The sequence below is a fragment of the Ursus americanus genome, chromosome 27, assembly GCF_024610735.1.
Source record: "Ursus americanus isolate L20-20 chromosome 27, mUrsAme1.1.p, whole genome shotgun sequence".
NCBI classification, from domain to species: Eukaryota; Metazoa; Chordata; class Mammalia; order Carnivora; family Ursidae; genus Ursus; species Ursus americanus.
Window position 1 is genome coordinate 43,037,819 of NC_142153.1, and position 24,053 is coordinate 43,061,871.

At 37.4% G+C, this 24,053-nt stretch overlaps 1 long non-coding RNA gene across 1 annotated transcript in view; it reads right to left on the reverse strand.

Moving 5' to 3' along the window:
* Positions 1–24,053, reverse strand: part of LOC148107661 (uncharacterized) — a 350,822-nt gene that overhangs the window by 165,643 nt on the left and 161,126 nt on the right. The window contains exon 4 of the long non-coding RNA XR_015721951.1: positions 4,612–4,669. This is a non-coding gene — a long non-coding RNA (uncharacterized LOC148107661). The remainder of the gene's footprint in view (positions 1–4,611; positions 4,670–24,053) is intronic.

A 24,053-nucleotide genomic window follows, 5' to 3' on the forward strand; every position in this document is an offset into this window, starting at 1 on the left:
CATTGCAAATTACAAATGCCAAACTCTGATAAGATTAAGTAGCATTCTATCATTATCATCCAGGAATTGTTCTGAAAAGATAATGCAAAAATAGTTCTATTAAAGCTTTGTCAGAATTTGCATTCTTTACTAATCTCTGTCTATTATCAATTGGTAAGTAAACACATATTTATAGATAAAGGGATTTTTCGTGACTAAAAGACAAAGCAAATGAAGCTGTACCAAGATTGTTATTATCATTTTATACTTGAAGCACATTTCTCAGATCTTCTTTTAAAGCTCTATATTATCCTCAGAATGTTGCCAGGTGAGGACATGAATGTGCACATTCATTTTCCTGGGCACATTTTTGTCCTTGTTTTGCTTTTCCAATACATACAATACAAAAATAACTATCTAAGCCTTAGGAAGGTTATGAAAATGAACAACAAAACACGGCTAAGTACAGAAAGATATAAATGGGACTTGATTTTTATTGTATTATAACCTGCTTCATCAAGAATCAGGTCTTCTGAAGTTCATGAGCATTACACTGCAAGTGTTTCAGGATTTGGACACAAAGAAATTTAAACAAAGAATGGAAAATATAAAATTGAGGACCAAGAAATTAAGTTAGAATACATTAAATGCATTTAATGTGTTTGCTTAAAAATTTTAGGTATTTTATAATTATCATATTTGATATTAAAGACTCTTGACATAACCATGAAATACTCTTATCTCCCTGGGGGAGTTCGACATCATTAGAGTTTTCTATCTTTTTTTCTTTTCCAAGGTAATTTTTAATGGTTAGAGACTGTTCTGTGATGTATGTATCTCCATGTAATGTGTATATCTTTGGTCAATAAATACCTTGTTATAGAGATTATTTGTCAAAGATGAAGAAGAACTGAGAGGAGAGCATTTGTGAATTCTCAAATCATTTTTTTTTCTTTTATAAAGGGATTATCCTTAGGAAAATGGTAATTCTAAAGTAGGTTGTATTTTCGTGGGCAGAAGACACGAACAGACATTTCTCCAAAGACAACATACAGATGGCCAACAGACACATGAAAACATTATCATTATCACTTATCGTCAGGGAAATGCAAATCAAAACTACAATGAGGTATCACCTCACACCTGTGAGAATGGCTAAACTCAAAAACACAAGAAACAACAGGTGTTGGTGAGGATGTGGCGAAAAAGGAATCCTTGTACACAGTTGGTAGGAATTCAAAGTGGTGCAACCACTGTGGAAAACAGCATGGAGGTTCCTCTAAAAGTTAAAAATAGAACTACCCTATGATCCAGCCATCGCACTACTAGGTATTTACCAAAAGAATACAAGAACCCTAATTCAAAGGGATACACGCAACCCAATGTTCATAGCAGTATTATTTATAATACAGGATATGGAAGCAGCCCAAGTGTCCATCAACTGATACAGAAAATGCTGTATATGTATATGCAATAGGATGTTATTCAGCCATAAAAAATAATGCACTCTTCCCATTTGCAAGGATATGATGGAGTTAGAGAATACAATGTTAAATGAAGTTAGAGAAAGACACATACCACTCTATATGTTGAATTTAAGGAAAAAAATGAGTAAAGGGAAAAAGAGAGAGAGAGAGAGAAAGATAGAGAAAGGCAAACCAAGAAATAGACTCTCAACGATAGAGAACAAGCTGATGGCTACTAGAGGGATGGTGGGTGGGGGATGGGTGGGGTAGGTGAAGAGGATTAAGGAGGGCACTTGTGTGATTGGCACCAGGTGATCTATGGAATTGTTGAGTCACTATACCCTACACTGAAACTAATATAACACTGTATGCTAACTGAACATAAAAGCTTTAAAAAAAGGAGTTAGAGAATAAGGATGTGATTCTCCCTGCCCTCCAAAAAATAAAATAGGTTGCATTTTCATAGTAAGTGTTTCATATACTCTATAATTGGCATATATATTTTGACTTTGGTATTCTGGAAAATTTCAAACAAATACAAAAGTAAGCAGAATAGTATAATGAAATCCCATCTACCTTTTACCCATCTTTTAACAGTTACAATTCACGGAAAATCTGGCTTATTTATTGCCTACCTCTAAAAAAGATGAAAACTTAAACACACACACACACACACACACACACACACACACAATACCACTTTCACACTGAAAAGGCATTAAAAATGATTCCTTTGTAAATAAGCATGTACTCCGTGTTCAGATTTCTAATAATTATTTCATAGATATTTTACTTTATATACATCCTTCACATACAATGTTCAGTTTGTCCTTTGGAATTAGAATCAAACTAAAATCCACACAGTGTAATTATTCTTAAGTCTCTTTATAGGTCTCTCTTCTTTCTGTCTCCTCTCCTCCACCCCCTTACTTCTCTCTCCTCCCAAGACCCTCCTGCAATTTACTTGATGAAGACATTGAGTCTTCTGTAATTTCAGTCTGAATGTTTTTAACATGTTCCTCTGTCCTCCGGATTCCCTAAAAATGATAATTAGATCTCAACCCCTTTCAGACCTTTGATATTAGAGTATACCTTGAGAAACATACTTTTGACTGATTTGTTCAATTTACCTTCACAGGATATATTTTTATTTAGTGTGTTTTTATCTGTCATACTCTCCACCTACTTTTACTTAAGCAAAAATGGCACAGTAACTTTGCCTGTGGAGTCCTGAATTGGCCTGTTTTAAAAATATATTGCTGAGACTAATTCTTTAGTCTCTTATTTCTGTATAGAATATTTCAATCTTTGCACTGATGCTTATTTTAACGATTGCATTGAGATACCTACACTATTGGATCTTAGAAAGGACAAACAGTAATAAAAAATGATGAGACAATGGACCATGCATTATCAAAAAAACACACTGATGTAAAGAAAACACATTGATTTCAAAAAAGAACCTTCTAACTTGGTTTTCCTCTATTTAAAATAACACCATTTAAAAGGATTAAATTGTGTCTTCAGGGTCGGGAAGAATTATAAAATTTGGATCATGGATTTGGATAATTCTACGAGAGGCTGAATGTCCCTCATCATTTGGAAAGATCTTTCTCCATTTCTTTCCAGCTCCACCCCATCTTTAGTCAGACCCGACGTCCTGGCTCCCTTTTCCTCTTCTCTCTCTCCCTGTATTACTCCATTATGCTTTTTCCCGGTGTAATAGCTTTTATTTGAGGTTTTCTGCCACTACTTTCTCCATTAAAAAAATCTGCGCTCTTACCCTTTTAGGTCTTCTTTCTCCTTCTCACATAAGAACATAATCATCTCAGGCGCTTAACACAAAAAGTGACTGAGAGGGGCTTCCAGACCCTGGAAATTCCAGAGGATAACTCTGTGCCTTTCCTTCTTTAATCGGCGTATTTAGCAACGTCATGAGGCTATGTAAACGGTCAGTACTGTTTAGGTACTACGGAATTTCATTCGAACCTGCAGATCTGATATTCAGAATTAAAACCTACTTTCACCCAGTCACTTGATCTGCAAATGGTGACAGCAAACTTCAGAATGACTGTGCTAATAAGCTTCCTTGGCTGTAACATGGATATTGGATGAAGACGACGATGGGCTCGTAAGTACTTTCAAATTTCAAATGTGATATATATTCTGAGCCCGTAGTAATAAGTCACATTCATATGCTGAACAAAACCACAAATGTGTCTAAATAAAGAAATGTTTTAGATGTGTTTATCCAAGTGACAATTCCCTTTGGCCTGACTACATGTCTCTTCTAATGTCTGTGATATAGACCAGAGTATTTAGAAAAGGACATTTATGGGATGAGTCTTTCAAAGTTAATTTCACCTAAGCTACAACAAACACAAACTGCAATAGCATTCTGGAAAAGAATCACACTACATGGCAGAATTTTTGAGAGGAAAGTAGTTTAAGCAGAACGAGGGTATCAAAAGCAGAGAGATAGAACAGTTAGCAAATACAAGAATTTCGTTGTTTAGCATGCATGGATGTTAAAAAAAAATGCAGTTGTTCTACACACCAACATTAGGCCTAGACTATGGAAGACAGAAAAGACGGACTGAGTTCTGCTGACTCTTCTGGTACAAACTGAGATACTGTGGTTGGACTGACTGTTAAAGGTAACCTTTAGGTGCTTTACGGGAGATAATGGCGAGACTCAAGCTCAACTGAGACAACTGGAGTATTATGATAAAACCTCGGACATTATTCAAAATTTTGAAATAAAAACATCTTAAAGAGAAAAACTGAAGTACAGAATTTGACGCATGTCAACGATAAAAGGACTTTCCAGCATGACCCCACTGAACAATAAATATTCTGTTTGTGAATCTGTGGTTAATTGGTATAAAGAGGAAGCTATTTGCTTTTAGTAGATAAGCTACAGACTATATTTATGCACGCATATATATATTGTAGAGGAAAGGGGGAGGAAGGAACAGCACAAAGGAGTTAAATGCTTGGAAAAATAAATAGAATGATAACTTTTAAAAGCTACACTCAGGGGAGAATCCAATAATGCTACCATTATCATGAGTGTGTTTTCCTTTTTCGTAAATGGAAGTAAAGGAAAGCAGCACCTCTCATTTTGAGGCCGATCATGTAGCATTGAGCTAAGTGACCTACTTACGTGTCAATAAACAGGAACGAGTATGAATACGTTCTTGAAGTCCACCGAGATTTTCTGCCTACATAAAAGGTAGAAATAAAAAACTGATTATTTTACAATAATCATTAAAATGATACTTTCAATTGTCCATGCTCGCTGCCTAGTCAAAGAACTGATAAGCTTCAAGAATTTGGCATTGAGCCACAACTAAATAAAATGTAAAGTTCAATTAACTATTTATTAGATTACAATTTCTTAGAATGTAATAAGCCAGTATTTATTTAAAATCACTTGTATTTGTTTCTCTCCAGATCTGCCAATCAATAACAAAGCAATGAATGGTCATTACTTATGCTTCTACCTCTGGTTCCATTGAGTTCTAGAAGGTGTTCTTTTTTTTTTTTTTTTTTTTTTTAAGATTTTCTTTATTTGACAGAGACGGAGAGAGGGCACAAGCAGGGGGATCTGCACGCAGAGGGGGAGGAAGAAGCAGGCTCCCCGCAAAACAGAGAGCCCCAACCAGACCCTGGGATCATGACCTGAGTCAAAGGCAGACACTTAACTAAGCCACACAGGTGCCCCTGAGTCCTCGATAGTTTTAAAGGTATGTATATTGGCTCTTAAAGGTTCCATCGAGTTAAATAATAACTTGTTGCCACCAAAAGGTAATTTTTGTTGGAAATATTCTAAGTATATGTTTATATTTAAATCACTGCACATTTTTGCTTTTTTTAATGACTACTTTTTGTATGCAACATGCTTCTCTTTCTATATTTATATATTGCTAAATTTTCAAAATATGGTTACATGTTAGGATATTCTTTAAGTTTCTATATTCCATAATTCATGGCAGGGTTTTTTACAAGTAACTAAGTGTAGATAGAAGCACTTTAGCAAGAAAATTCTCCAAGGCAGCCATTCCACTCTGCATTATAGCAGGAGCCTATGGAGAGTTCCAGAGTAGAAAACCCAATTTATCTGCCATTACTGTTGTCTTGGGGAACCAGCATTTGGTGCAAATTTAAGACCCAACGAATCTTTCACATTTCCCCAAAGAAATACAGTTGAATCTTATGTAAATATATGTCCAATGACATTTAAGCTTATTCTATGTGCCATAAACTATAAACTGGAATAAAAAAACGATATTGCTTTTTTAAACTTCCCCACATCCAAAACAAATGTGAATTTATATTTTGAGAAATAATTATTGTAACAAAAGTCTAACAAAAAAGACAAGGTTTTGTTACTTAACGTGTTAACACTAAACTAAGAAACATACAAGGTTATGTGAGAGACTGGAGCAGCTCACCTATAAGGTCATTCGATTGCCAAATCTTGAATTACAACTGAATTTAGCTTCTGACCTCAGATATTAAGATAGATGGTGGGCCCTCCACACAGTGTTAGCTTTTATTTTTAAGGAAATGCTTGTTATTCTTTTTAAACTTTGTTCTATACAGAACACTGTCCCTTTTGCATGCAGCTTAAATTAGCCAGCCCCTGATAACCACCTCTCTCCTTTTTCATTACGATTAAAGTACTCTGATTTTCATCAACTACAAGCTTATTAATGTGTATTTATTTGCATATTGCATATATGAACAAAAATCTGGAATGAAGAGTCAATTGAGAATTTGAATTGAATATGTGATTCACGATTTGCTTTAACTTTCCTAAAAGCTCCCATTAATAGAAAACTAGTTTTTTTATAGGACGCAATCTGATCTCTACCATCCCCTCTCTTTAAAAAATATTGCTCTCTCATGGAACTTTACATCAAAAACCACGGAACTTTACATAAAAAACTAGGGATGTACTGTATGGTGACTAACATAATATAATAAAAAATATTATTAAAAAAATATATTGCTCTCTCAAAGATTAATAATGACATTTTAATTACCAGACCTAGTGGCCTTTTTCCCTGTTATTTTCATGGATTATGTGCAGCATTTGAAATACTTTCCTGTCATTTTCTTCGCGAAACTTGTGCGTGCAGGTGTGCGTGTGCGGGTCTGTGTGTGCGTGCTCACGTGTGTCCGTGTTCATGTGTGTGCATGCATGTGCATATGTGTGCGTGTGTGCATACGTGTGTATGTGTGCATGTGCGTGCATGTGTGTGCTCACGCGTGTCCGTGTGCATGTGTGTGCATGTGCGTGCATGTGCGTGCTCATGTGTGTCCTCGTGCATGTGCGTGCTCACGTGTGTCCGTGTGCATGTGTGTGCATGCATGCATGTGTGCGTGTGTGCATGCGTGTGTATGTGTGCATGTGCGTGCGTGCCTTTGCTTTAGCGTACTAACTAAAGGCTCGGGAATGTGAAGTCCAACAGCCAACACTCGTATCTATATACTAGCTGTGTGACTTTAAACAAGTCACTTAACCTTTCTAATCTTGAATCCTCCACTACCCAATGGACATTAAAATAATCGGACACTATTAAATCTTAATAAACTAGTTAGATCTATACCAGGTCCGTGGTGAAGGCTCCTACTTTCATCCCACTAATATTTTAACAAGAGAGATCAATGATTTAAAAAAAAGAAAAAAGCTAACAGAAATAAATAAAACAGGATGGCGTAATACATAAATGAAAGAAAAGTTTCCATTGTAGATGGGTAACCAGCAAGAGCCTGTCTCTGGAGCAGATATTTGAACTAAGATCTGAATGACAATAGGCAGTCAACTATGAGAAGGTCTGAGGGCAGAACCATCTTGACAGAATATAGACAAAAACAAAACCCCAAGGCTAACCAACCTCCACACACTTTAATCCACTCAAGCCAACACTTGACTTCTGGCTGATTCATGACCTTTCCTGTGCAATTCTCCACATTACTGCCATTGTTGATGACAGTTCCTCTACTCTAATCCTCTTTGTTGAAATAAACCCCATCTTTCAAGTTCTGATTCAATTACAATCCTGAAGTTTCCTCTTTTCATCAAAATAATAGGACTTCTTCCTGTCCTTTAGAAGTTGTCTCTTTTTGGGGGCTTTGATTGTATTCCATCATTTATGTACTTATACGTAGCACATGCCCTCTAATAAACTGCAAAGTTTCCAAGAAGAACGTTTAGGATACATTACTATTCTGTTCTCTTCAGGTCTAAAGTACTGCCTTAAACATAAGACTTGTTCAAAAAAATATTTACAGAATTAAAGAAAAGTTACATTTTTATTTAAGCATCTGACTGCAGTTTATTAAAATTCAGTCTGCATTGATCATAATGGTTCCCAATTGCCCTCCAGATAAAGACTGTACTGTTTCACAGGTGTATAAAAGTCTTCGTGATCTCATGTCCAGCTGCCCCTTTGCAGCTTTGCTTTGCATTTACATGGCACTTTTATTTTTCTATTATCCAGCCATCTTGAACTACTTTCATTTGTAGTGATGGGTCATGCCATGTCTCAGTGTTCTCCTTGGACTGACCCTCTCCAATGTGCCCACCTGCAAAGCAACCCAGAATTTTCTATGCCTCCTTAAGTATCACGCTTTCCAAGAAGCATTTTTTTTTTTATTGCTCTTTCTGCCCAAATATAGATTCGGGGCCTATCACATGTATTTCCTAAATCCCTGTATTTACTTCTATTATAGCACCAAAGTATAATGGTCTATTTAGTTATTTCTCCAACTACAGTAAAAGCTCCTTGATGCAGGAAATGGACTAAATTTTCACTCATATTCCCCAGGGATAGCATAGTTCCTGGTATCTAATCAGTGTTCGATAAGATCTTTGAATGAGTGAATGACCTAATCGGTCATAAAAGCCACAAGAGCATCATCCCTAGCACACTGCATCCCTAGCACCTGAACCAGGACTTGGGCATATGGTCAGTGCTCAATGAGTATTTGTTAAGTAAATGAATAAAATGTTACAATCATCCATATCTATTTTCTTCTATTTTTTTTTTTTAAGACTGTGCTAGGTATTAAAGGGGGTATACAGAAATGAGTAGAAGGCAGGGCTTTCCCTCTAGGAATTACGATCTTTTTGGGAAATAAAATATATTGACATAGTTTTAAGATGGCAAACCAACATAGGTTGTTTAGAGATAACATACAATATTTATGGACTTAAAAGATGGTCATGGAAACACTGTACATGCATTGAAACAAAACTATGTTTAGTTATTATATAATTATGGGCAGATTCTTTTACATTTCTCATCTTCAGAGTCAGCCAATGTAACCGAGGACAGTAACCCATTTGAGATTTGAGGGAAGATATTGTTAGATACTCTGGTATCTATTGTCTGAGTCATTAGTGGCAATAATAAAATATTAAACATTTTCTTCAGAATGCAAATGCTTTCATTGGTACCATTTACTCCCAATGCTGTATATATAAAGTAGAAAGCTAATTAAAGATATGGTCTCTGCTCTCTAGTGAGCATGTTTGTTTCGGGTAATAATTGAAATAATATCTATTTCTTATGGGTTATGTACATTTATCTAGTAAAACTTCCTTCATAAATTATATAAGGCTACACGTTCGAAACATTTCCTTGCAGAACTAGGAATTATTTGGACTTCATTCTTAAACCATGCTTATAGGGACCCTCTACGTGAAATATGGCATATGTGGATGAGAAATTGCTGAATGACATGTGGATATAAAACAAAATGCTGAAAAGTACCTCGAAAGTACTGGATTAAATCTAATGTCTTTCAGAGAAAGAGACTATGTATTTCTTGCCATTTGAAAATTGTCCCATATGACAATATAGGTTATTCCTAACACTGTATCTTCACATTAAATTTATCACTACATACTGATTTGAAAATGATGGCATGGGATATAATATGCTCTGATTTAAGCATGTACTTTACTATGACCTGTCCTAAGAGTAAAGTTTAGTTAAGTATCTGTAGAAAATCCCTCTGCATACATTTGTGATGGCAAAAATAAGTCTCATGCCCATAAAATGGTCAGGATACTTCTCAAATGTGAGCAATAAAATGGCCTGGAGATGAATCACACTAATATCGATGGGCAATATAATCAGGGTATTTTTAAAAACATTTCTCTTTATAAATCTGTTTAGAAATGAACGTGTTAGGAGAAAAAAGAAATTACATGTAAATATCTGTACTTCGTATGTTGGTCGGTGTAAGCCCCTGAGTAGTGGAAAAGGAAGGCTTTTGAAACCAGACAAGGAAGCGATGTGGCAGGTTTCGTGGGAAGAGCTCTGGGCCCTGGCTTAGGAGGACGAGCAGAAATAGTGTGACTTAGCCATCACCAAGGAACATGCCCTTGCTCTGGGTAATATTTCTATTCTCAACTGAGACAATTATTTTTGTTGTTTGTTTCCTCCCCGGTCCCTGCTGCCTTTCTTATTGTTTTCTCTGTGGTTAGTGGGCTGTATTTCCTTTGTCAACAGCTGTTCCTTCTTCCCTAAGCTCCGGGTATCCCCGGTGGACCCTCACCTGTGGTGCAACCAGCATAATTTTTTCTGGCTCTGATCATGTGGTTTGTCCCGTTCCTTGTGGTCTTTGGTAAGTTGTTTATCGAATCCTCTTTCCTTGAGATAGTATCTGCCACATGAAGTTTACTGCACACTTTGGGGGCTCTGTACTCTTTTGTCTACCCGAGGAAGTTGTACAATTGCTTGCTTATTCATGTCACTAGATGGGGATAAACAGGTCTCCAAAAAATAAACACCTGAAATATTCTCAAATTTGTCAAAAATCTGTAGAACTTTGACACCACAAACTTTAGGCATACCACTTGGTGCCAAAGAATTAGGCTCTAAGCAATACTATCTCGTATATAAAAAAATAGGCACAATTACAGCACTCTGATACTTTATGTGAGGATAAGTCATTTACATATAAAGGACTTAGCATAATGTTTTATAGGTCTTATATAAGTCACTAAATGCAAGTATTGTAGGGTCATACAATTTTAAGTAATTATTAACCACAGAAATTCCAGTCACATATTCAGCAGGTAGGACCTAGACTCAGTAGGGTTAGAGTGTGCAAACGGAGAGTAACCATGCACCCCGTTTTCCTCAGAACAGAGCCAGGATAGGTCTGCAGTGCAGCATAATTGTCAGTTATTAACACACCTTTCACTCTCAAGTATCAAAGTTTAGATGATAAAGTTCAAGTTTGCTCTACTAGGAGTCAGAATCACAGAGCAGGTCACCAAAGGAAGTATCCAGGGAATCTGGCCATAAAGAAAATACAGATGTGCCCCAACCTAGGATGTTTTGACTTGATGATGGTGTGAAAGTGGTACACATTAAGCAGAAACCATACTTTGAGTTTTGAATTTGGACCTTTTCCTGGGCTGGTGATATGTGGTCTGATACACTCTCAGGATGCTGAGCAGGGCAGCTCAATGTCAGCCACACGATTCTGAGGGGGAAACAACCGATACACTAACAACCATTCTGTTTCTCATGTTCAGCATTCAATAAATTACAGGAGATATTCAACACATTATGATAAGATAGGGTTTGTATTAGAGGACTCTTCTCAGCTGCAGGACATTTAACTTGGCTACACTAAGCCAAGATGTTCAGTAGGTGTATTAAGGGCATTTTCAGTTTATAGTATTTTCAACTTACAGTGGGTTTATCAGGACGTAACCCTATCATAAGTGAGGGAACACCTGTAGGCATTTGCCCTTCTGGAGCTCCAAGTAAACTAAACATAGGGGGAAAACCAGTCATCAGTTCAGGGGTCTGGACCTTCCACAACAGCACATAAGAACTTACTTAGGTATTTGATTCTAGGAACTGTGATGTGGCTCTGAGAGATGTAGTTTATGCCTTAGAACAAGGTCAAGCTAGCAAAAACAAGACAGCAACATGCCTTACAATGGGTTAGATTTCTAGGAAATCTATTGGGCCAGAAACAAAGCACAGAACACCCAGGAAGGAAGATAGAATGCATAGTAAAAATGTTTTTAAAAATTAATATTTAATGAAAGCTGTTTAAGTGCTATCATCTCCTTTAATTCCCTGATCTGGAATTTGGTGTCATTCTTAAGTTCAAGTCCTATCCTGTTACTTATGTCTCTCACCTTGCCCAAATTACTTGGTTGTATCATAACTCAGTTTCCTGGTTGTTGAAGTAGGAATAATAAAAATAGCTCCCTAGTTGATTATGATGATTAACAAATATATATAGAAAATACATACACACACACACAGAATCCAGCAAATAGGAAAAATGCATTAGTGTTATGATGATTATGAAAACTATCATTTAAAATGGAGGTTTCATCTCAGGAGCAAAGTGAAAGTACAGCTCCTTCCACTTAGCTTCAAATCAAAGCTGGATTGTCAATCAGTTTTACGTGGTCCTAAATCACCTGTTTCGAGCCTTTTAAATTGCCATGCTAATTTGAGCCATGTAAGGTGGGGTAAAGGGGAGAGGAGGAGGGATACATGCTTCAGGTGTGGGTTAAGAAGAGCTAGAGAGGCTAAAAAATAAACAGTCCTTGATAATATCCGTAACACATGTGCTCGACAGTATTAGTCCTCTAGGAAATCTCATGTATTCACAGGACACTGGTGTCACACTAAATCATCAGGTCTGCAAGAAAGCGGATAGGTCAAGATCGGCGGTCTTAAACATTCTAGAATGGCTATTTTCTTTCCTAGAAGCATGATGCACGTATAGTATGACAAATTTAGCTATTACCTGAAGTTAAATTCCCTTAATGGAATATTATCAAGTTGAGCCTCAGACAAAACTTGTTTCCCTTCCTAGAGAAAGTACACATACTATGAATGTGGAAATAATGCATTCTTGATACAAAATTCACTTCAGTGCACGTACTGGCTTAACAACTGAATTCCTGTGCTTACGAAGGAGTTGAAGCTTGTTTTCCTCAGTGACGGCCAAGATGCTGATAAGACAGAAATAGAGTAGAGCTACAGTGGTTGACTGGTCTCCAAAGGCTCATAAAACACCCATTTGTTTTTGTCTATTGCCTAGAAAATCAAAGTTTTAGAGCAATAGTTCCAAGGACTTAAATAAGGACGTGGGGAATGAGTTGCTTATTTTTAGAGTTAAGTACGTCCCAAATATTCTATTCCATTCACTGTGGTTTTAGAACAGAGAAGCTATACAATCAGACTTTGGGACAAACCAGTCATTATTTCTCTTGTTAAGTCTCTTCCAAGACTGCATATTTAGAATTCGTCGTAAATACAAAAATTCTCAGACCCAGATTTGAATTTGGATCAGAATTTGCTTATCAGACCATTCCAATGATTAAAGTATGACTATTCAGTCAATAAAATCATCTGTTGACCAAATATTTATAGCTCTCCTGGTTGGTGCCCCATTCACTTCCCCATTTCTGGGAATCACCTTGCTTTTCGCTTCTCCATTTACATGGAGCCGTCATGTTTTTATAAGATGATCTTGTTTATCTGGTTGAAGGCATTATGCTCAGGAATGGGGCCTTGACTTAAGCTGGGCCTATGAGATCACTCCACAAAAATGTTACACTGGGGCCAAGAAAAATTTTATGGAGGGTCTGCCTGAAGACTGAACAAGAACATGTAAACTTGAAGTTTGTTATGACCATCCTTTTCAGCTATGTGGTCAAAGAAAGAAGATACTGCGATGCCTCAGCACATAGAAGAATCAGACAGGAGATGAAGACAGGACCTAGTTTTTACTCTACTGCCTGGGTTTATTTCATTCCTGAGGCTCTGTTGTATCCCTTCCTTTTATTCTCATCCGAAACTCATGGAATCTACTGAATTTTCTTGTCTGTTTAAGCTAGTTACACTAGAATCATGTTTCTTACAGTCTAGAGTCTTCACTAATGCCTACTGTAATTCTGTTGAGCACCTGGGAAAAATGATCACATTTACCTCTTCAAGGTATTTTCAGCAATCCTCTATCTATTTTTGAGATATTTGATTAAAAAAAAGATAGTTTTGAAAAACTATTTAATGATGTACTGAATCAAACAAAGTTAAACTTTTTCTTTTTTCCTTTTGGCTGTACTCTGAGCCTTTAAGAAAGCTACACACGTTGTGACTCTGTAAGAGCATATTATATGTATGGCATTTTGTACCCATACGTGATCTTAGGACCCTTTTCTGAGGAGCACCTTCAGAAGTAGTATTCCACAGAAAACACTTTGGGCTATGCTGATCTGTCCCAACTACCTAAAGAAGAATGTTAAGGCCAAAAAATTTGACTTAACCTAACCCAAATCATGGTCAGAAGAGAACTACCAAGAAAATCCAGATTTCCAGTCTCCTTGTCTATTTCTACTTCATTATATGCTTTCTGTTGTTATAGCCAAAAGGCACGGAAAAATAAACAACCTAGAAATAGCTTTCAAAACATAAGACCCCCTCATTAAATACTGCAGTCATTTCCCACAAGGCACAAGTTGAAGTCAGCTCCTGGAGAGGCCGCAAAGTAAGATGGTCAGAGAGAAGACTCAGGAGCCAATATGTCTTGGGTTCAAAATCTGGTTCTGCTTCCTTTTAGCTGGGTAACCCCGAACAAAGCCATGAACTTGCCTTGCCTCACTGTCCTTGTATAAAACGGCAATACCACTATTATTGATATCTTATGATGGTTGTGAGGAGTACAGGTTTAATAAGGGTGTAGCAAATACTGAGAAGTTGTTCATTTGTCATCAACCCTAACCACATTCCAGTGGGCCTTCTTGTACTGCAAGACAACATCTTGTGGGACTTGAACTTAAAACTGAGCCATATGGGAAAAGACGTAGACTGCAGATCACACATTTTGGGGGTACAAATTTTGTCAGAGACAGTGTAACGGTAGAGCTGGCAACAAAAACAGCAGCTTCTCAATTCAGCGGGTGGCTTCTCTGAGTGGAAGGAGAAGCAGGTCCTGTGGAGACACCCATCTGTGGCAAGTTGGGGAAGTTCCCAAAAACAAAGTCTAGTGCCTGTATTTTCAGTCCTCCTAAGGATTCTGCAATCCATTTAATACATATAATAAATCTCTTTCTTTAACTTTCCATGGTGGAGTGGATTCTCAAAAAAAACCAGCTCTGAATGGAGAAAAAAAAAAAAAAGAAAAGCAAAAAACACGTTCTCACAATACTGCATGGAATGGAGGACACAAAGCACTCACTTTGTATTCTCTCTTATGATTATCTGGTGGACTTCCAAGCAGCAATATATTCTGTCTTACTAGGATGCACTAATTGCTACCCTAGCAACCCAAAGGAATGAAGTTGCCCCTCTAAGTGGAAAATTGTTACAAGGGTAGGTATTAAAGAGAAATGGAATTATGTGCATGATCTGGACATCCCTTTATCAAAGGAGCTGCATTTTCTTTGTATTTGTTGCATGTTAACTTCAGCCAAATATTTCCAAAGAGAGGGAGAGACAGAAGCAGGGAACAGATGGAGAATGACAGAGGCAAAATATGGACTTAGCACTCATAGAAGGAACAGAAGTTATTTCAAAATATTTCTTTGTGAATTTCTGTAACAGAACCCAAAATGTGAATCTTATCGGTTACTTGGTCATACAAAAAAATAACTTCAAAGAAGAAAATCTATTTAAATCATCTGGAAGCAATAAGAAGCAAACATATTTATGGAAATCCAATTGCTCTTGACCTATATGTCTTCAACTCATACAGCATAGCTACATACGCAAGCTTTCATTAAAACGTAGCTCTAGTTAAAATTCCTCTTTTCTTCAGTGTTTGGTTTTTAAACTGAAAGATTGTAGAATTTTTTTTTTTTTTTTTTTACTTAAAAAGTAGACAACTGTTTCAGGGATTTATAGAAGAGTCAATAAATGCCTCTCTTCTCTTCCCTACTCCCCATTAAATCACAGGTTATTTTTCTAACCTTCCAAACAGAGACCACCATCACAAGCTTCATATGATCACTTTACATTACCAATTATTATGAGCAAATTAATATGTAAATATGAACAAAACAAAAAAGACAGGTACCTAAAATATGTTATAGTTTGTAGGACAATGGACTTGAATGAAGGCCAAAAAATGACAGATATACATAGATGTCTGCTTTTTAGTAACTTTGGGTCTTCTGAAGAAAGGTTGTGAATAATGAAAGCATCATAGATCCTGCCATGAAAACTTACCTATTGTGTCACCATTTTAATATAACTTTATTAAAGCTGGTATTTCCAGCTGCCCACAGAAGGGGCCGCACCAGCCATCAAGTCACACTAGACAGACTCTGGGATCTTTTGTGGTCCATTTCTTCACCTCCTACCATTCAGTCATTCACACTGTCTTGTAAATTCTACCTTCCACTTCCACAGACATATCTCCACAACTTAACACAAACATACCTCCATAACTGAAACGTTTCTCCAGTTATAACTTAATCATCTCCTGTCCAAGACTCTTTCAGATTCTTTTCCTCTCCTTTAATCCATTTTCTACCTTGCCATCAAAAGGACTGTGGTTTTTAATCTTTGAAATACTATGACAACCAGAGTAGACACATAGGACCTTCTAATTTTTCTGTTATACTTTGTTGAATGATTACAAATAGCCAAGCATTGTGCTAAATAAATCCCCCAGTACATATTATTCCATGCAATTGTCACAGTAATTCTAAGATATCCTATTCACCACACGTGTAGTCAATGCCAGACCCAGAATCCGAAAGAAATCCTGCGCTGCTTTGAAATCAAGTGGATTTGCAGTAAATATTTGATGAAGATCAAATGTCATTACTATAAGCTCACCGGTGCCCTAACAACTCCTAATTCATGAACTGAAGAGAAGACATTCGCCAAGTAATAGTCAACACAGAAGTTGACTTTTCATCTAAAGTACCTATAATCACAGCAGTGATTCTGTAGATGATTCAGTAGTTTAAAAAAATGCAAAGAAAGAAAAAGAAAAAAAATATATCGTAAACACTGGGCGAAGGTAATAATTTGAGAACCCAGGTAGGGCATCGCAAAAATCAATGTGAGAACACAAACCGTAAAACATCATCGTCATTTTCCCCTACATTCTCAACGAAGTAGGCCATCATAATAGTCATCTTGAATTTTAAATTTACCACATCATTTTGCATAAATCCATTAGACATAATGGCCAGAGTCTGTTTGAATCCAAGCAAAAACAAAGAGGTCACCCAGGATCACACGTGCTTTGAGAGAAGCTGCTGGGTCAGGCTCATGAGCTCCTTCCCAGGATCCTTACACGAGTACTTGCCAACGGTCTTCCTGGGGACATCAGTTCCCTGTTATATGTGTGAATATTTAAAGGATTAAAAAAGGATTCCGTGTTGAAGTAAGTCTAGGAAATTATCAGGACAGAACTTCTCATACATTTGTACTGTTATGCTGTGGAATTTAGGCGTGAGGGGATTCGGAATACCTCAGCCCTTGGGGGGCCCAAGTAAGGCACTGTGAGGCTAGAGACAGGAATGACTGGTTTCAGTTACATATCACAGAAAGCTGAACAAATTGTGTTATTTTCCATGAGTGCCAAAAATGGAGAAGACTGGAAGCATTAAGTTTTTTGTTGCATGAAGCAGACATCATATCTTGATAAAGTGATTAAAAAAAATACCTCATTGTTGAGGATAGTACTAACCTGTATATAATGGGTGAAAATACACTTTTTCAAAGGACATTGGAATTGTATTAAGAGGAATGATTTTCAGGTGGTCATAAACAGCCAGATTGGCACTAATCTGAGTTAAACAAAGGAAAATAGGACTTTGAGTTGTCAGTAGTTTTGATTTGATTAAGTCCATTTATTTGGCTTAATTTTCCAAGGTTTTAATCTGCCTTTTAGATTATAATGTGAGAAACATATGAATTTTCTATATGTGATCAGAAACAATACGTACTCGACTACTGGGCATTTATTCACAATTTAAAGAACAGAAGTTCTACAAAGTATATTTTGTTAAATTTTTTTTCTAATGAAATTTGCTTAAAAGGCTTGTTTTTACACACTTCAAATGCATGTAAATAAAATAAAAATAGATATGTAGAAACACAACAATTTTAACAGGCTGTTATAAATTATCAGGACCGAAGCTGGTAATTATCACAGTTTCACTTTTACAGGAGTTCAGTTTTTTTAAAGGTTTATTTATTCATTTGAGAGACAGCATGCACTCAAGCAGGGGGAGGGGCAGAGGGGGAGACAGAATCTTAAAGCCGACTCCTAGCTGAGCCCGGAGCCCAAAGCAGTGCTCCATCCCAGGACCTTGAGCTCATGACCCGAGCCAAAATCAAGAGTCAGCCATTTAACTAACTGAGCCACCAAGACGTGCCTGAGTTCAGTTTTTAACTCTGGTGAGAAATGGGAGTTCAAATGAGAAGAAAAGAAAACTGTGTGTTTGCTCAAAGCACTGTGACCCCTTAGCAAATGGAATAGCTTAAATTCTTTAAGTATCAGAAAGATGGCCAGATTTACTGGAAACACCTTATGTTTGAAACATACTAAAATCACATTAAAACACATTAAAAAGTAAAGAACAGATGCTTGTAAGGTGAAAACTTATTTGAGGAGGTCCACTCACCAGTTCACTGGATCAAGCCTTCTTTTAATCTCCAAACAGGAACCAAAATTAAAAAGCAAGAAATAAAACAAAAAAACCAACAAGAAAAAAACAGCAAATAGTCTTGAAAATCTTCCTGCTATTCCAATACTTTTTTAAACTTAAAATCAGGACTTCTCTTTATGACCTGCCATGCCCTCTATGATCGCCTGCCTGTTGTGCCTCAATCTCTTGCCCGGTTCCCAGAATATATAGCGAGTTGTTTCCACCTTAGGCTTCTTCACGTGTTATTAGAATTCAGAATGCTCTTCACCTGCTGTTTGCAAATCTTGCCTCTCTTCATCCACCAGGTCCCAACCTCAGTCACACTCGGGAAGGTGTTGACCAAGAATGAGAACTACTCTTCCCCTTCCTTCAGGCCCCTCATATCCTCTATTAAAGTACCTGCTTTGTTTCCTTCATAGAAGTCAGAATTTGCAGTTTATATAACTTGTTACTCTTTGTCTCCCACAGTAGATGATGCATTTTATAAAGGCAGACACTTTATCTGCTGTCTTCATGACTCTATTCCAGCTACGTGCCTTTCATTGACCAGGTGCCAGTACTTATTTGTTAAATGAATGAACGACTTTTGGGTCTCTTTTGCCCTCCTATTTATGTTTCAAAGGAAAGAAGGTCTTTTTGAGCTCCTGGACCCAATTCGAACGTTTATGTTGGGGGTGGGGGATGTCCTCACACACCACCAAGCACTTCTTGGACACCAGTAGGGTGTCTGGGAATTCAACTCAATTCTGGAACTGTCTACCAGAAACAGCATCAGGTTCCACAGGTTAAGGGTTTGACCCTGCAAGTCTGCCCATCCCCCCAGACTCTAGTCACAATCCCAGGCCATCACCTGTGCTTCGGACTAACCTGGCTATAAATCAGAGGTTCCCGCAATCTTTCCTTTGGTTCAATTAATTTGCTAGAGTGGCTTACAGAATCAGGAAACTATTTTACTTAAGTGCCAGATTATTATAAAAGGATATAAGTCCGGGAACAGCCAGATGGAAGAAATGCACGGGGCATGGCATGGGGAAATGATGCGGAACCGCCATGCTTTCTCCAGGCGTACCACACCCATAGCCCCTCCTTGTATTCACCAACCTGGAAGCTCTCCGAACCCTGTTCTTTTGGATTTTTATGGAGGCTTCGTTAGATAAGCGTGTTTGATTAAAGTTCTGGCCATTGGCAATTAATTCAATGTCCAGCCCCCTCTACCTTCCCCAGAAGTTGAAAGTTTCAACCCTCTAATCACATGGTTGGTTCTCCTGACAGCCCCCAACCTTAGGTGATGTTGGGGTATTCCAAGTCACCTCATTAACATAACAGAACACCATCATCCCTCTCATCACTTAGGAAATCCCAAGAGCTCTGTGCCAGAAATGGGGACAAAGACTAAGTACGTATTTCTTATTATACATAAAAATATCACAGAGGGCTTATCTTACTGCCTTTTCTGATATTCCCCAAAGCAATGAAAAGCCCTGATGAATGCCTGTTCTGATTGTATCATTGACTCAAATGAAGGCTAGGGGCTGAACTCCTGAGGGAACTGGGCCATGCGTTTCTCTCTATGCTGTTCGGTAGTAATAATGACAGAAGATGCTCCTGCACTGTCAACCTTAAAAATAATATGGCCAATTATTTTACTAGTAAAATGAGTTAATTGAGGAATTGCAATTTAGAGAAAAAACACAGGTGAACCATAGGCAAGTCTGCAGAAACACAGGGGAGGTCGGCTTTTATTAGGTTTTAGGAGGAAACTGAGTTGCTCTGAACAAAATTTCCTTGAAGAGGGAGAATTCAAGGTTGTGGGAGATTCTCACTGGCTGCAAGAGGTGGTTAGTACGTTGTTGCTGTTCTTTTTCTCAAAAGGAGGAGACAAAATTCCTTTGTGGAAAATATATTCCCCTATCAAAATAATTCTTTCTTCCTGCTGATTATGCAAACGGCAAGGAGCGGTGCGAGCACGAGAGAGCTCCCCCTTCAGGGCTTCCTGACTCCATTTTATTTATTTATTTTTTAAAGATTTTATTTATTTATTTGACAGACAGCCAGCGAGAGAGGGAACACAAGCAGGGGGAGTGGGAGAGGAAGAAGCAGGCTCCTAGCGGAGGAGCCTGATGTGGGGCTCGATCCCATAACGCCGGGATCTCGCCCTGAGTCGAAGGCAGAAGCTTAACCGCTGGGCCACCCAGGCGCCCCAGCCCCCGACTCCCTTTTAAACGAGGTTTTCTTTACTCCTTTTCGCAGGTGCTGTCTTGATTTCACTTTTAGAAGTCATTTTCAATGAGAAGTCCTCTCGAAAATGATTAATTTAGTTGCATTCGGGTCATATAAATGGTATGTTACAGCTACTTTAAAGCATCTTATAGGAAAATATATAATAAATAAACAGTTCCTTTCTTATCTTCCCTCTTGGAGAGATGTTGACTTTTATACATATGACAGTATGTTCCCGCTGCTTTCCAAACAGCCTAACGCCATTCAATTAAGAAACCTTCCCAGCTGGCATAGCCAATAAGTACTTGCATTTTTCTAAATGTTTTTTCGGGATCTTTCTCTAGCCCTGAGTCTCCAGTTTTCGCAATGTTGCAATTTAAATGTGAGTTTCCTTTCATAGCCTCAAGGTTAGCAAAAGAAATAGAATGAACTTTTTTTTTTTTTTGATTACGCTTTTCCAAAAAGAGTGTTGAAATTACTCAGTAATTGCTTAAAAATGCTTATATATAAATCTATGTTTTGGAAGACATTTATGAAAGAAATTCAATCAACTTCGATTGTAAGTATTCATTTCAATTAATGAGTTGTTTTAAAAATACAGAATATCATTTCAGTTTCTATTAGAACATAATAATAAGGCTTTGGCATTTTACGTAAATCTGATGCTGGGGACCTCTCTTCCTATCTAGTAATAATACATATGTGACATAATAAGAATGTTGAAACATGGAGCAACCATGTTTATTAATAATAAATTATTCACCTTGATTTTATGAATATTTAATAATTTTCTAAAATATTTTATGAAACTGAAAGGTTTGGTTAGTCCGGTGATCATAGTAAAACTAGTACAGAGGTGAAGGTTTGCTAGAGTTCACTGTGTAGCTTGCTAGGGCTACGGTAACAAAGTACCACAAACTAGGTGTCTTAAACAGAAACTTGTCTCACAGTGCTGGAGGCTGGAAGTTTGAGCTCAAGGTATATACACTGTTCCCTTCTCAGGGCTGTGAGAGAGAATTTGTTTCATGTCCCTTGTCTAGCTTCTAGTGGTTTGCTGGCAATCTTTGGCATCCCTTGACTTGCCAAAGCATCGCTCAGATCTTCACATGCCTTCATCTTTGCATTCTCTGTGTGTGAATGTCTCTATACACATTTCCCCACTTATTAGGAGAGCAGTCCTATTGGACTAAGGCCCACCCTGATGACCGCATCTTAACTATTAATTCTGCAATGACCCTATTGCAAAATAAAGTCACATTTTGAGGTACTGGGGATTAGAACTTCCACTTGAACATTTTTGTGGGGATTCAATTCGACCTATAACATTTCCTATAGTTTAAGCACTTGCCTTTCATTACTTCATTTAATCCCACGCCAGCCGCATAGAAGTGCCATTATTTCCACTTTAGGATAAAAAGAGGCTTCAGTAGCTTAAGTAAATTATCCAGAATCACTCAAGTGGTAAATGTCAGAACCAGGAGTTAAAACCAGACTTAACGAATTCCAAGCTCCATGTCTTTAAAATGACATTTTGAAACTTCCAAACAAAATAATTCTTTCGAACAAGTTTCATTAATGATGTGACAATGTTTGTTCTCAAAAAGTTATATTTAAAATGGTGGTTCATGGTACTGTTTATGGTGACAGTTTCACAGGTGTAGACTGTGTTTGAACTCAGCAAGATGTATACATCAAACATGTACGGCTTTTCTGTATGTCAATCACACCTCCTTAGAAACAAGTAGGGCAACAGGAAACAATAAAAAATGAGCAGAAGATAAAGACAGAGAAATGACAGGGTAAAGAAATGGCATGTAGTTATTTAGAAAGAAATATTGCTACTTATTCCTCAGAGTTTTGTTTTTGTTTTGTTTTTCTGATGGCTTCTGTGCTGCATAGGGATAAATAGTAAATAGATAATAATACCCAAACTTTGTTTTCCTAAGTCATAACTCAAAAGACACTTAGGAAACAAAGATACAGGCTTACAACTCTATTTTATGAAGCCTCATCTCTAATCTAGGCAGCTCTTCTGTGACTTCATCTTTGAAATCTGGACTAGGTAACATATTCCTTTGAAATTAAATTTCTGATATGGAGGGGCTTCTGGGTGGCTCAGTCGGTTAGGTGGCTGACTCTTGATTCTGGCTCAAGGTCGTGAGGGTCATGAGATCCAGCCCCAAGTCAGGTTCCACAATAAGCGAGGAGCCAGCTTAAGGTTCTCTTTCTCCCTCGCCCTCTGCCCCTGCCACCCCTCCACATGCAGGTGTTCTCTCTCAAAAATATGGTTTTTTTCTGATATGGGAAAATATCTACTATGCATCATTATAAAGCCTTTTCAAGCCATTAACTTCTATTATAAATAATGTAGCATTCATACCTTGCAAATATGTATAATTTGAAAAGATCATATCACATATATATGCATATATAAACTTGATTGGGGGGATGTTGCTAACAACATTTTGATTCCTATTGCATTTACTGTCTCTACACTTTTTCTTATCTTCTGGTTCTCAAAATCCAAAATTGGTAGCCAAATTCTGGAATGTTCCCTCAAGCACATGCTGTGAATCTGAAACCAGCATACTTCCCTGCCCTGTGTTAAAATTTACTGAAAACAAACAAAATTAAGTTAATTACTTGTTCCAAGAACTACTTGCACTTGAGAGATAAATTGCACCAACCAAAATAGCTTGCTTATCAAGACCAATGGCTGTTCTTCACGACTCCCTTCAAGATCTTCCCTTTACTGTGCCCAATAGTCTACAGCTCTTATATCTAATTTATGCCCAATTCCAATGAGTTTCAAGTGTTTGAAGAATCACCTTAAAAATCACATATCCCAGACCTTAAAACAATTTGAATATCCTCTGCTGACTTTCCTCTTCTGAGACTGCGAAGACTGTTTCAAAGTGATGTTCTGTTACCGCAGTAACTGAATGAGTTTGACTTTTTTGTAACTAAATCTTCTGGTACTCCTCTGTAGAGCTGACTGCCAGCAGTTGAAAATAGAGCACCTGAAAATTTGTGAACTTTTTTTTTTTTTTTGAGAAAGAGAGAGCACAAGTGTGGGTGGAGGGGGGAGGGGTAGAAGAGGGAGAGAATCCCAAGTAGATTCAATGCTGAGCATAGAGCCCAACCTGGGCCTGATCTCATGACCCTGAGATCATGACCTGAGCCAAAACCAAGAGTTGGATGCTCAACCGACTAAGCCACCCAGGTGCCCCATATGTGAACTTCTGTTGGTGATAATGATGGTAACGGTAGTAACAGCAGCCATAGCAGAAGCAGCTGCAGAAGTAGAAATCATTTTCGCCATAGCAAGTACTTTGCATGTTCCCCTATCAAATTAGGATTACAAGACTATAACAAATCAAACCATTTTTCAAAAAGAAATGAAAATTACTGATTTGATATATGCTTTCAGATTATTAAAATGTATTGCATCCAATAATTTAAAATTCATATTAATCCTTCTGGACTCTTTGGAGACAGTTACCATTAAATTAAGTGTAAAAACGTATGCATTCTTAAGGTATATACAGCACTTTTATTTTCTTTCTTTTAGAAATCTCGGAAAAAACCTGTGTAATAAGTAAAGTTATGCCCATTTAAAACACACAAAACCCACAACTCAGAGGAATTAAAGTTCATTGAGGTACTATATGAATTAAATCCTTCAGATTTAAAAGCTCATGTTCATTCTCTCATGC